Source organism: Saccopteryx bilineata, chromosome 2 (assembly GCF_036850765.1).
Source record: "Saccopteryx bilineata isolate mSacBil1 chromosome 2, mSacBil1_pri_phased_curated, whole genome shotgun sequence".
NCBI lineage: Eukaryota > Metazoa > Chordata > Mammalia > Chiroptera > Emballonuridae > Saccopteryx > Saccopteryx bilineata.
Window position 1 is genome coordinate 10048033 of NC_089491.1, and position 14605 is coordinate 10062637.

General features: G+C 45.2%; 1 protein-coding gene across 6 annotated transcripts in view; it reads left to right on the plus strand.

Annotated features, from left to right (window-relative positions):
• Positions 1-14605, plus strand: part of MAPKAP1 (MAPK associated protein 1) — a 253138-nt gene that overhangs the window by 190719 nt on the left and 47814 nt on the right. The window lies entirely within an intron of this gene.

Sequence of the window (14605 nt, forward strand, 5' to 3'; positions counted from 1 at the left end):
TCCCTTTAGCGTTTCCGATCTGTGAATCTCCGCCATTCCTCTCCTCTGTACTCCCATTGACTTAGAGAGCAGGTGACGTGTGAAGACAGAGATTGTAACAGCCACGCTCTCCACGGGCACTCGTGTTTCCAGGCTTCACACAGGCCGTCTCTTCTGTGTGGGACTCTCCCCCACTCGGGCTGTCTGTCATCCTTCAGCTCAGTTTAAACCGCACATTTTCAAAGAAGCCCTCTGTGATCTGCCTGTCCCCCCACCCCACCTACACCTGATCCATCCCTCATTTGGGTCCCCGTTATAATCCATCGTAGAGCATACTACTTTTTATTCATTGCATATATTTCTATTATAATTATATCTTTTTCTCAGTGATCATTTGATGGCTGTTTCCCCCACACGACTCTCAGGTCTGTAAGGGTATTCCTAGTCTGTACTAGCTTGCCTTTCATTAATTCAGTAATTACTCCTTACTCACTATAGGCCATGTATTGATACTATAAGGGCTAACTAAGTGTATGAGTTGGGGCAAAAGTAAGTTTACAGTTGTGGTGAAGCAGTTTATTTTATTATTAATGACTATTATTTTCCAAACGAACAACTGTAAACTTACTTTTGTCCCACCCTGTCGATTGAATGAGTGAGTGAATGGCAGTTTATTCGGCATACCACTGACCCTCTAAGTGAGACCAGGCTGCTGCTCTTTGACCAGGGCTTTAGGGAAGCATGTGCAGACTTCAGCAGGAAGGTGAAGTGAGCTCTTTGCACCTAGCAGATTCTCAAAGCCAGAAGGTTGGTGTCTCCAACTCCCATTGATTTGTAAGGGAGTGAAAGAGAGAGGGAGCAGGAGGGAGAGAGAGAGAGAGAGAGAGAAGTATCAACTCATTGTTCCACTTAGTTCCATTTAGTTGTGCACTCGATTCCTTCTCGTACGTAACCAGGGATTGAACTGGCTCTATCCTCTGAGCCATCGGCCAGGCCTAAACATAGCATAGTCTCAAGTAGCCTGTGTGATATCTATGAGCCTTGGCATTCTATCTGAAAGGATTTGAAAGAAATTCCAGTTTCTACAATCTGAGTCAAGATCATTGTGTTAGTGAAGGAAGACTTGACCAGCATTTACAATGGGCACAGGCAGTTGATGGTTTGGAATCAATAGAATATTATAACTAGTCTTTGTAAATAGACATAAATTATAAAAGCAGTTTATTCTTTCTATTAAAAAGGTTTTTTTTAACCTTTTAAAAATTTAAATAGAAAATCTGATCAAGTATTAATCTCTAACTACCTATAAAAAAGTTTGAGATAATAAAAATATTTCAAAAATAGAATTTTTTGAACTTCTATTTGTATGTTTGCTCAGGACAGGTTTATTATCCTTAAAGTCATTTTAGAAGTGAACTAAACTATGAATATGTATTATGCAGTGTTTAGGAAAATGTGCTATCAAACCAGATGGCCTTTGTTCCCATTCTGCCCCTGACACTTGCAAGGCTGTGTGACCTTGGACAGTTTAACTTCTCCTGGGTAGTTTATCTGCTTTCATAAGGTTGAGAGGAGGATTCAATGAGTTTTAATAATCACACAGCTTTTAGAACAGTGCCCGGCACATTATCAACACTTGGTAAATGTTAGCTGTAATTAATAAATAATGAAAGAGCAGCATCCTGTGACTCATAGAGCAGATGGGCCACAGTGGTGGAGGTCTAGAATGGGAACTGTCAGGGCCTCAGGGAGGTGTGTGATGGGGGAGGGAGGAGGAGCGTGGGGCGAGTCTAAGTCCGAGGCGCAGGACCAGGGAGCCCAGAAGCAGAGCGCTTTCCAGCGGGTGTGTTGGTGTTCTGGAAGAGGTGTGTACCTTATAAGTAAGACCACTTGATTCAGAAGACTGCCATAAGAGTGGACATAGTTTTTCAGTTTTTCTTCTGAGAAGGGATGGGGCCTGACTTTTTATATCAACATCAAAAGTTTTTTTAAATTATTCAGGCCTTCTATTGTTAAGGCATTGTGCTAGACATTTTGAAAATGTGCTGTCTTATAATTTTCACAACCACCCTAAGAAGGTACTGTTCTAACTATAGAAAGAGGTAGTAACTTGCCCAAAGTTAGCTTGCCTCTCCAGTCAATACTAGAACCAGACTTCTAAGTCAGTTATCTGATTCCAAAGCCGACCTGAGATTACTGATAAAACAACCTACGATTTCAGTCCTAAGGATGGTGATGACAGTTGTGTTTATACTCTGAGAGAGTATCTGGGAGAAGAAGCTTACAAATGAAGCTGATACAACCAGAGTTCTGCCTGGGGACTGCAAGTTAACATTTGTGCTTGGATCTTGGCCTAAATAAGAAAATGACAAGCCAAAGTCCTTGAGCTTTCCAGTTTGGATTCTTGTCTGATAATCTACTACATCCTTCAGCCAACTGTCTGCTCCAAGCTGGAATCAGACCAGAGCAAGCATGAGTACATTATGGAGAGGATGTAATGTTAGAAGACTACCATCCTTGTCCAAGCCTCTGTGTAAATCCTGGCTCCAGACTGAGCCTCGATTTCCTTTCTGCCACATTGTTGCCAGTGACCTCTTCTCTTACCTACTGATTATATTTGGGCAACCCATCCAGATCCTTAGAAGAAAGATGCAGCATAAACCAACATATTCTTTCCGCAGCTTTAAGAGAGAAACTTGGGAATTCCCCATTGTCAGGGCTGAAATAGGCCTGGGCCCTGGCCGGTTGGCTCAGCGGTAGAGCGTCGGCCTAGCGTGCGGAGGACCCGGGTTCGATTCCCGGCCAGGGCACACAGGAGAAGCGCCCATTTGCTTCTCCACCCCTCCGCCGCGCTTTCCTCTCTGTCTCTCTCTTCCCCTCCCGCAGCCAAGGCTCCATTGGAGCAAAGATGGCCCGGGCGCTGGGGATGGCTCTGTGGCCTCTGCCTCAGGCGCTAGAGTGGCTCTGGTCACAACATGGCGACGCCCAGGATGGGCAAAGCATCGCCCCCTGGTGGGCAGAGCGTCGCCCCTGGTGGGCGTGCCGGGTGGATCCCGGTCGGGCACATGCGGGAGTCTGTCTGACTGTCTCTCCCTGTTTCCAGCTTCAGAAAAATGGAAAAAAAAAAAAAAAGAAAAAAAAAAAATGAAATAGGCCTGAAGTTACACTGGCTATATGGAATACCAATAAAACATCAGACAGAGTGTCTTTCCTGTTTTATCACTCAGTAGCTTGTCCTTGTAATAGTTCAGCATAGTGCTTAGAAGCACAGTCTTTAGAACCAGGTAGACCTTGGGTAAACCACTGCAGCCTCTGACATTGGGCCGATCACATCACCTCTCTGAGCCTCAGTTTCTGGGGTCAGTGGAGGTGGTCGAATCTGTTTCACAAGATTGGTTTTTTGTTGTTTTTTGGGGTTTTGTTTTTGTTTTTTTTGTTTGCTTTGTTTTTTTTGGTTTTTTTGTTTTTGAGGTTTAAGCGAGATTCAAATGCTCTCATAACCTTTTAGGCCAGGGTGGTCATCATCTGTATTTTATGGAAGAAAAAACTGAGACTGGCCCTGGCCGGTTGGCTTAGCGGTAGAGCATCGGCCTGGCATGCGGGGGACCCGGGTTCAATTCCCGGCCAGGGCACATAAGAGAAGCGCCCATTTGCTTCTCCACCCCCCCCTTCCTCTCTGTCTCTCTCTTCCCCTCCCGCAGCTGAGGCTCCATTGGAGCAAAGATGACCCGGGTGCTGGGGATGGCTCCTTGGCCTCTGCCCCAGGCGCTAGAGTGGCTCTGGTCACGGCAGAGCAACGCCCCGGAGGGGCAGAGCATCACCCCCTGGTGGGCAGAGCGTCACCCCTGGTGGGCGTGCCGGGTGGATCCCGGTCAGGCGCATGCGGGAGTCTGTCTCTCCCCAAGAAAGAAAGAAAGAAAGAAAGAAAGAAAGAAAGAAAGAAAGAAAGAAAGAAAGAAAGAAAGAAAGAAAGAAAGAAAGAAAGAAAGAAAGAAAGAAAGAAAGAAAGAAAGAAAGAAAGAAAGAAAGAAAGAAAGAAAGAAAGAAAGAAAGAAAGAAAGAAAGAAAGAAAGAAAGAAAGAAAGAAAGAAAGAAAGAAAGAAAGAAAGAAAGAAAGAAAGAAAGAAAGAAAGAAAGAAAGAAAGAAAGAAAGAAAGAAAGAAAGAAAGAAAGAAAGAAAGAAAGAAAGAAAGAAAGAAAGAAAGAAAGAAAGAAAGAAAGAAAGAAAGAAAGAAAGAAAGAAAGAAAGAAAGAAAGAAAGAAAGAAAGAAAGAAAGAAAGAAAGAAAGAAAGAAAGAAAGAAAGAAAGAAAGAAAGAAAGAAAGAAAGAAAGAAAGAAAGAAAGAAAGAAAGAAAGAAAGAAAGAAAGAAAGAAAGAAAGAAAGAAAGAAAGAAAGAAAGAAAGAAAGAAAGAAAGAAAGAAAGAAAAGAAAGAAAGAAGGGACGGAGGGAGGGAGGGAGGGAGGGAGGGAGGGAGGGAGGGAGGGAGGGAGGGAGGGAGGGAGGGAGGGAGACTTAGAGGGCAGAATTTGCTCATCTTCACATGAATAATAATTGGGGGCCTGGAAACCATGTCTTCTGTCCATTAGTAAGTCTGGTGAAACAGCTGAATCTAATTATTTCCTAAATAGAAATTAATATAGAAAGAGGCTTCAGTTCTTTAAACATCAGTTGAACCTCCTTTGACTTCCTTTCCTTTTTAAGGAGAGCTTCCATTGTTTCAGTAACTTATAAATAGTCTTAATTTTCTTAATTTAAATCTTACAGAGGAAGAGCCTTCACTCAAGGTGGGCAGTCACCTGGGTCAGCGGGCTGTGGCAGGGGAGAGTACCTGGGTCCCGTGCTGTGGGAGCCTCTTTCACCTCGTAGGTTCCCCTAGAAGAGCCAGGAGACGAGACGTCTCCTAGAAGCCTCCCCAGGTCATCTGGCTGCCATTCCCTGAGCTGAGGTCAAGTCCCTCTCCTTCCCCGCCCTGCTCACTGATTCTCCAGATGGATTTGCCCACTCCCACACAGCATTGTCACCACCACTGCCCTTAACGCCACCGCCACCCAGGGCAGGGACACGTCTGAGCTCCCTCAGCATCCTGGTGCCTGCGGTCAGGTGTGGCTCATCCCCCTGGATGGAGTGAGCCCCCCGAATCCCTGGCACGACCAGGCTTCTGAATGGACTCCCCAAGGGCACGTTGGATGGTCGTAAGGGGACGTTGGGGTTGGGTGAGCGTCTTTATCTCTAGTGGCTGCTTCGTGGCAGTACTGGGGCTTCCCACTGCCGCTGCCACCAGTGCCACTAAATAAAGGAGGGGTGAGGAGGAACAGCATCTAGACAGTGAGTGACTGTGCTCTCTGGTGTGTTTCCAGCTCTTCGTCATGGTGCTTACTCACAGGGAGCAGACCCCTCCCCCGTGTGCGCTCTGTGCCAGCCCTGGAGACTCCCTGGTGGTTCCATTTGGCTTCTGGAAGCTTTGCCTTCTTCATTTACAAATTACTAATCTCTCCAGTTTCTATCATGTGACTTAAATACGGGTTTTAAAGCCTCTTGTACTATACCACGACAGCAGTCTTCAAATGAAAAAGAAAATGTGATTGTGTGAATAAACCCTACTTAGAAATGGAAATGACTTGAGGTGATGGCGCTTATTTTAGGCTAAGTTTCTGCTGAAAGCCTGTTAGTGTCTGGCTTTGAAGGGAGAAATGTTCACTGTAAGGAGTTTTCTGTATGGGTGAGGGTGTGTTTTTTTTGTTGTTTTTTTTTTTATTAAGGATTTTTTTTTTCTTTTTGTATTTTTCTGAAGCTGGAAGCGGGGAGAGACAGTCAGACAGACTCCCGCATGCGCCTGACCGGGATCCACCTGGCGCGCCCACCAGGGGCGACGCTCTGCCCATGGGGGGGGGGGCCGCTCCGCCGTGACCAGAACCACTCTAGCGTCTGGGGCAGAGGCCAAGGAGCCATCCCCAGCGCCCGGGCCATCCCCGCTCCAATGGAGCCTCGGCTGCGGGAGGGGAAGAGAGAGACAGAGAGGAAGGAGGGGGGTGGAGAAGCAAATGGGCGCTTTCCTATGTGCCCTGGCCAGGAATCGAACCCAGGTCCCCCGCACGCCAGGCCGACGCTCCACCGCTGAGCCAACCAGCCAGGGCCGGGTGAGGGTGTTTTTAAGTAGGTGTTGGATAATAGCTCCCTGCTTGCCTCATGCTAAGAGAATTTAAAGGGAACAAAATATAAGAGTACTTGGGTGTCTTTGCCTCCTGCCGGCTGGTTATTGTGGGCTGTTTGGCAGTGTGTTGTGGAGGGAAAGGCAAGATGTTTGGAACCACTGTGTGACCTGGGCAGGTCCATCTCTGTGCGCTTCACTTCTCCATCTGTAAAGCGTGATGGTAATCCCTGCCGTAAGGCTGTTACGTGGTTAAATGAGATGATGTGCATTGAAAGCACTTAGGTAAGTGCGGTGCACAGGGCACGCGAGCACCGTGGGGGCAGACTCCACAACTAGTCTGTGCATACGTGTCCTGCCTTTCCCCTCCCTGTCATTCCTGTTTCCCCTCTCACCTCAGATGTCCACAACCCCCTGTGCACTGCCACCTCCAAGGGCAGGTGGGACCTGGGCTGGAACCGTTGCTGACCTGCTACTAGAAGTAAATGTGTGTCTGGACCACACCTGCTTCTTCGGTCCTGAGTGTTTCAATTATGCTATGTGGGCTGAGGCATTCCACATAAATTGCATTTTTCACTCTCCCCTTTCTTGAAAGTTCCCCCTCTTCATTTTATCATTAGGTAGTAGTTAGTATTCAAGAGAAATTGGTCTTAATATATTAAAATTGGTTAAGTGCATTTAGACCTGTACCACAGCCAATGTCTTATTGGAAAATGTAATTGGGGACTCTGTGTATGTAATTAATTGAATTACAATTAAGAACTTTCATTAAGCAATACACTGGTACATTAGAGCAGTGAGGAAACACGTTTGACGAGCCACAAAGCCTGTATGGGCTCTGACTGAGGTCACAGGGATTTGTGTCCCGCCGGTCTGCTCCTGGCCCCCGAATCCGCCCAGTAGCCCCTAATAGTCTGGTAATGCACTGGGGGACATTCCTGCAGTGACTCTCCTGATCAAGATGGGGTTCTTGCAGCATGTGTGCCCTCATTCTCTGACTCCGGAGTGGGGGACAGAGATACCTCTGTGCTGATCAAATGTTACAGTTCTTAGCTATTTTGTTATTGTAAACAAGTATTGTATTTTGACATGTAAATTATCAAACATGCCCAGGCTCCTTAAAGACCCCATTCCATTACTTTTCCTGTGTTTTGAACAGTAGCAAAGACAGAGTGGAAGAAGAGGAAGTGATAGGAAATCTGTCATCAACCTAACTTCCAAGCAAACTTCTAACGATTCAGTGGTTCAAACCCCCGGATGATCATCCTTCATCCTCTAAAGGGTGGTTGGTTTCACTCTGGGCACCTGTTTGTTCATTCATTCCCAAACATTGATGGCATCCTCCTCCGGCCCAGACACTGTGCTGGGGCGGTGGACAGGAGCCCCACATTATGGAGCCCACAGTCGTGAAAAGTGCTACAGAGAGTATAAAAGAGTGTATAGCAGGGCTGCAGCTGGTGAGAGGAGGAAGAGAAAACTTCCTTGAGGAAAAATAAAAAGGAGTTAGTCAGATAATGAATCAGGGAAGAATGTCCCAGGCCAAGGGACCGCTCAAGTGAACGCCTTAGGAAAGAACTTGGCACATTTGGGAGGGAGGGAGGGAGGAAGGGAGGAAGGGAGGAAGGGGACTGACACGAGCAAAGGAGTGGATGCTGAGAAGAGACTGCAGGAGGGGCAGGGCCTAGAACGCAGAGCCTAACGGACCCTCCACGATCTGCACTTTTTAGAAATTCCACAAATCTGAAACCGTTTCTTTCTGATCACCTCATAAAACAAGATTACTCTGATTTATTGAGGGGCTGTAATCTCCCTGTGGAAAGGCTCTAGCTCCAGGTGTTTAATCATTTAGGCTCTGGCAGCGAGGATCTTGGGCCTGGTGGGGGCGTGGCAGACTCAGTGAAAGGTGCATGGTGCTGTGTGATCCTGATGGCTCTGAAGAGATTACCACAGACGGGCATGCGTGTGTGCGCGTGTGTGTGTTGAAGTATATCACCTATTGATTATTTTTTAGAGACCAGCAAAAATGACTAGTAGCCAAAGGGAAGTGTTTAATAGAAGAGAAGTTTGAGGCTTATGAGGCTTTGGGGACTTAAAAGGCCTTTGGAAGAAAAAAAAAAGTGATGAATGTAGAAGGCAAAGGGCGAGTTTTTCTGCATGACTCAAGCATCCTGCTTTGAGTCTTACAGAAGGAGAACAGAGTGTTAGCCTTTGTCCCTAATGCTGTGTCCTGGAGCGGCCAGGCATGGTTGTGTTCTCCTGAGATCCTTTTCTGGCCCGTGGATTTATACATTCTCAGCCCATCTAAGGAACATGTTTACCCAAAGGGTGGTTTGGAGGTGTTTGGAATTACGCTGACCTGGGTTCAGCTCCTAGCTCCAGCTTATACTAGTTATATGTCTATACTAGCAGGATAACATTCTTTATACTAGCAGGAGCCTCGTTTTCCTTACCTTTAAAAAGAGGATAATAACCAACGTAAAAAGGGCTTGAGAAAATCAAATGAGCTGAAATATTTCAAGTGTTAAGCATAGTGTCTGGTATATAGTAAGCACTCAGTAAATATTAGCTGCGATTATGGTGGTTGTTGAGGCAGGGTTCCAGTCTGGTAAGGTGTCTGAATGGAAAACTAGAAATGGTATGTTAGGTTCGCGGTAAATACAAGGGGTGGCATACAAACTCAGGTAGTGTTATTCTTAACTTGTAGCAAATTTCATTCATGCCACCAACAGCATTTATTGAACATCTGTTATGTGCTCTGTAGGATAGAATGTCCAGCCCTCAAAGGAAGTCATTGCCCAGGAAAGGAATACATGGTTATCCTGTAAGAGACTTATAAGAAGAGTCTTCAAGACTGCAAGGTTTTAGGAGAGGGCTCAAGGATGGTTCTAGACTAGACCGTGAAGTGTTTAAATATTAAAGAGTGGACAGGCCCTGGCCGGTTGGCTCAGCGGTAGAGTGTCGGCCTGGCGTGCGGGGGACCCGGGTTTGATTCCCGGCCAGGGCACATAGGAGAAGCACCCATTTTGCTTCTCCACCCCCACCTCCTTCCTCTCTGTCTCTCTCTTCCCCTCCCGCAGCCAAGGCTCCATTGGAGCAAAGATGGCCTGGGCGCTGGGAATGGCTCCTTGGCCTCTGCCCCAGGCGCTAGAGTGGCTCTGGTCATGGCAGAGCGACGCCCTGGAGGGGCAGAGCATCGCCCCCTGGTGGGCAGAGTGTTGCCCCTGGTGGGCGTGCCAGGTGGATCCTGGTCGGGCGCATGCGGGAGTCTGTCTGACTGTCTCTCCCCGTTTCCAGCTTCAGAAAAAAGATAAAAAAAAAAAAAAGAGTGGGCAGCACATTCTGGCCAGATGGAATCACCTGTGCGAAGTTCATTTGAGCTGAAGCAGGGATTGTTCTATGTCAGGAGTAGCAATAAGGCTTCCTGATAGAGTAAGCAGAAGCTGTCTTACTCCTCATTTGGTCAGTCATTTGCACAGCGGGGTTTTACTCCGTGCCAGGCCCTGAGGTGGACACGGCCTCTCTCTCTGAAGAGCTCCTCCTCCTCCACCCCCACCATTTCATTTCCACCGCTCCCCTTCACACACTCTGCTCCTGCCAAATGCAGACACTCTTTGTTCCCTCAGTGTGTGCTCACACATTGTGGGCTTCATGTTGTTCCCACACTGTTCCCTCTGTGCATTACCCGTCCCCTTCCTGTCATATGGGAATCCTGCCATCCTCTCACATTCCCAAAGCACAGGAATAGGCAACAGCATCACCCCTCTGCAGGGAACAGAGAGGCCAAGATGCGGCAATGGCCACCAATCTTTGGAAAAGGAAGATTGAAGTTGCTTTAACTCATACTACTTTAGCACTTTTAGACTTAGTCTTGGACTCGTTGAACCAACCATAAAATGAATTTTAAATCTCTGGGCACAAAACATCTGACAGTAACGTACAGTAAGTTTATCTGAGCTTTAATATAACAATTAGTGCCCATTTGTCTGAAAGAGTGTCATCTGTGTACCTGAAGTGTCTCGGTTCCAATGAAAACATTTTTTTAAACTATAAAACAGCCTGACCTGTGGTGGCGCAGTGGATAAAGTGTCGACCTGGAACACTTAGGTCACAGGTTCAAAACCCTGGGCTTGCCTGGTCAGTGCACATATGGAAGTTGATGCTTCCTGCCTCCCCCCCCCCCATTCTATTCCCTTTCTCCCTCTCTCCTCTCTAAAATAAATAAATTTTTAAAAAACTATAAAACAATGTTAGTTAAAATTAGCCTTGATTGCCTGACAGCAAGTCTGTTACTCTTAGAATGTGTGTAGAAGCTTTCTATCTGTGTTTGTTGCCAGGTGTGCAATACAGATACACAGCTGTAACTGTATTCTGTACCTCATCGTGACCATGTGGCCACGAGGGACAATGAAACATGGTGTGGGACAACAAAGGCATCGGGTTTTCAACTTCTCGGTCTTGGGACTGTTTTACCCCAAAAAGCATTTTTTGGGGGGTTATGTCTACTTATTAGGAATAAAAAAAGAAATTTTTAAATATTTATCGATTCATTTAAAAAGCAATAATAATTTTATTATGTGTTAACATAAATTTTTATGAAAATAACTTTTAAAATTTTAATGAGAATAGTGGGACTGTTTTGTTTCCCTGAAGAGCATTTACACTATTTTTGTTCCATTGGGAAGCTATCAACTAATCACCTGAACCAGTGGGTACTTGTGTTATATTTTTGCAAATCTCTGTAATGCTGGCTTTATGGGAGGCACCTGGATTTGCATATCTACTTCTGTAGTCAGTCTATTATAATACTTAGTTTCAGTTGAAGTATATGAAGAAAATTTGGCCTAACACAGATACATTGTTGGAAAAGAGAGAAGTATTTCAATAGCCTTTTCAGATAATAGTGGATATTAATTTTCATTACCATACAAAAACTTGAAGGATAGCTTTGTAAAGGTTAGTTGTAATGTGGACTCAGAACCATATCAGTGAACTTATTACTTTGTGCACTTGTAAGGTAATAGGCATGAAAAGGGCAAATAATGTCTTATTGTTATTATGATGTAATAATATTGAGGTTATGGACCCCTGAAGGATTCGTGGGGACCTTCCCCCCCGTGGGGCCTGATCTGCATTCCAGAACCCCTGAATTACACTTCACAGCCACCTACAGTCCCTCTCCTTGCTGTGGCTTGTAGAACTGTGGCGAGGGGGGAGGTGAAGGACAGGGACAGCAGAAGGAATTTGGTGGACCCCAGAGTCCAATAAATCTGTCCTAGCTCTCCCTCTGCCCAACAGTGGAATCTTGGGCAAGGTTCTGACCCACTCTTGACCCATGATGTCAGAGTCAGGATTTGAATCCATTTCTGAACTCTGTGTTCGGTGCTTTCCAATGTTACTAAGCCCCAAGGCTAGCTCTCAGTCCTTGGCTGTCTCTCCCAGCACCTCCTCTTTCTTTTCTTTTTCTTTTCTTTTTTTTTTTCTTCTTTTTTTTTTTTTTGCTACAAGCCCTGACTTCTGTCTGCCACCTCCCGCACCTCGTCTCTGCTTGCCTTTGCTCCTCCTGCCCTGGCCTGGTTTTTCCTGTTTCCTCCTTCCTCACTCCTTACTCTAGAGCAGGGGTCCCCAAACTTTTTACACAGGGGGCCAGTTCACTGTTCCTCAGACCGTTGGAGGGCCGGACTATAAAAAGAAAACTATGAATAAATCCCTATGCACACTGCACATATCTTATTTTAAAGTAAAAAAAAAAAAACAAAAAAAACGGGAACAAATACAATATTTAAAATAAAGAACAAGTAAATTTAAATCAACAAAATGACCAGTATTTCAACGGGAACTATGGGTCTGCTTTTGGCTAATGAGATGGTCAATGTCCGGTTCCATATTTGTCACTGCTAGCCGTAACAAGTGATATGATGCACTTCTGGAGCCGTGACGCATGCGTCCCGTGTCACTGGAAGTAGTACTGTATGTGAGCGGCGCCGCCACATACTGTACTCCAGCATCCTCATCCTGTGCTCCTTTCACTGACCCACCAATGAAAGAGGTGCCCCTTCTGGAAGTACGGCAGGGGCCGGATAAATGGCCTCAGAGGGCCGCATGCGGCCCGTGGGCCGTAGTTTGGGGACCCCTGCCCTAGAGAGTTAGCTTCTGCCTCTCTCGGGTTTGCTGCTGTCCCTCAGCCCTTTCCACACTGTGCCTGAACTCTGCCGTCAGTCCACTTGAGAGCTGGGGCTTGAGTCACTTTTTAGGCCCAACCCCAAAATTTGATCTATCACAATACATCTTTGAGTTATTGCAGCTCGAGCGTTTTGACACAATACATTATGGTAATCCATGGCACATAGAGACATTAACGCTCCCGACTTTGACAAAATACATTGTGAAGTCTTTGAAGGCACCATTATGATTTATCTTGTCATTCACCAGGAGACCCAGTTCAGCATTAATGTAGATGAACACAGTGTGGCTTTTGTTTCATTTAATTGCTTGTGACCTTTTTAATTGCTAATTTAACAAAATACTGAAGGGTTGTATTTCAATTAAATTAACAGTTTGGGGAGTGTTTTTTGTTAATGTGTTTATTTTTGAGACATTCAGTCCTTTTACTTTTTATGTTGAGTAGATAAGAATGTCTCCTCTTGAACAGAGGTGGATATTTTAATATGAAGTTGATAGTACAGTAATAATTTTAATACGCGGGTGGTATGGTGCCAAGCATATTGCATATGTGTTGGGTTTGCTCCTTTCTAGAAGGGTGTAAACAGTAAATGTGCATATGCAAAGTCATAGAACTTTTCTGGTCCACAACATGCTTTTGCTGTAATGATCTGCTTCAGGTGTTTGTCTTTAGAGAAGAGTCTGTTGCCTGCACCATTTATCGGGCACTTCTCTCTGCCGTGTACTGTTTTCTTCGTGTTCCGTAGCAAGTCTGTAGGCTCCTGAAGGGGAGGAACCCTGCCTGATACTCCCCAGTGTCCCTTCCTAGCCTGGCGTACTTCGGCCTGGGGAGAGGAGTGAGCAGCGAGCAGCGCTGACTGATCTGTACACACAGACACGTCCCTTCCAAGCAGCGGTACTCCTGAGCCTGCTTGGAGAAGCAGCTCTGGAACCCAGGGCCAGAGGTTGTTCCCATCCAGCAGATAGGCAGCTTTGGGACGAGCGCATGGGTTGGAGGCATGTGCAGGGCTGTTGCTTCCTGCTCTGCTTCCCCGGTGCCGTTGCCCTTCTAATCATAAAAGCAAACATGCCCCTTGTCAGCTGGTACCTGGGGACCCAAGTCCTCAGATGGGCTATGAATTTACACCGTCAGAGAGTAGAAGGTCAATGCAAGAAGCATTAGTGTGTTGAGCCAGCTCCAGCTATATAAGTCTTGAACAAAATTAATATGAGGAAATTGACAAGGCTTTGCTGGTTATTCCATAGCTTTAAGACCTCTACTAAAATCCTATCATCTCCTCTGCCCATTATTAACATTTCAGCAAAATATAAAGTTTTCATTAATCTCCCACAGCAAATTTAGGAGTGAAAACTGGCACTTGTTTGAGCTTTTAGGACTACATTAGCTGGTGTATTAAACAAAATATGTCATTCTTCAGTAGCTTCTATAAGAAGCTAAATCAATTTCCAACCATATTTATGCACCACTTTATCTAAAAGCATCTGAATTATCATTTACAGCTAAGATGCTTTATTAGCAGCTGGCATTGAAATTGCTCAGTAAAAAATTATATGTCACGTTATAGTAATTTTTAAATTGGTTTTAATCCAACATCATAAAACATAAAAGTCTTAAGTGTGTCTTTTTTTTTTTTGTAATTGGCATTTTAGTATAATGAGCTGTTACCTCTTTTCAAATCAAATACCTGCATATTTAGAAAATACTAATTAGTAAAGAAAACAAATTCTTGAGCTGAGTTATATTTAATAATGGTATTTTCTCAGAAAAGATGGCTTTAAATGAATTTTAAAACAACGGATTTTAATATTTCACCAAAATTCTCCATAGTGTCTATACATATAAAAGTTTCTAAAATAGAAATACATACGTCTTGGCAGTTCTGTTTCAGTAAAATGTATATTGGAGAAAGTGAATGATTATTCAAAAGTTTTATAAATTCCAGGCAGCCTCTCGGTTTGAGATGTGGACATTACCCAGGAGACACTGGTGGTCATGATCTGGCATCTCTATCCAAAATCCCAGGTGTTCCAAAGAAGGGAGCAGGGTTACCCAGTGGCCCTTGCAGACCCTGAGTGCTACTCTGCTGATCCTTGTGATATGACATTGATTAAGTCACTCAGCCTCTCTGATCCTCATCTTCCTGTGGACATAGCACTGGTAATCATCCAGTTAATTTTTATTGGGCACTTGCTTTGTCCTGTGCATGAGAGCACTAGCAGGGTCTGGGCTGCAGCGCTGAGTAAAGCAGTCACTATGCCTGCCCTCTAGGGGTTCACAGTCTAATGGCGGAGACA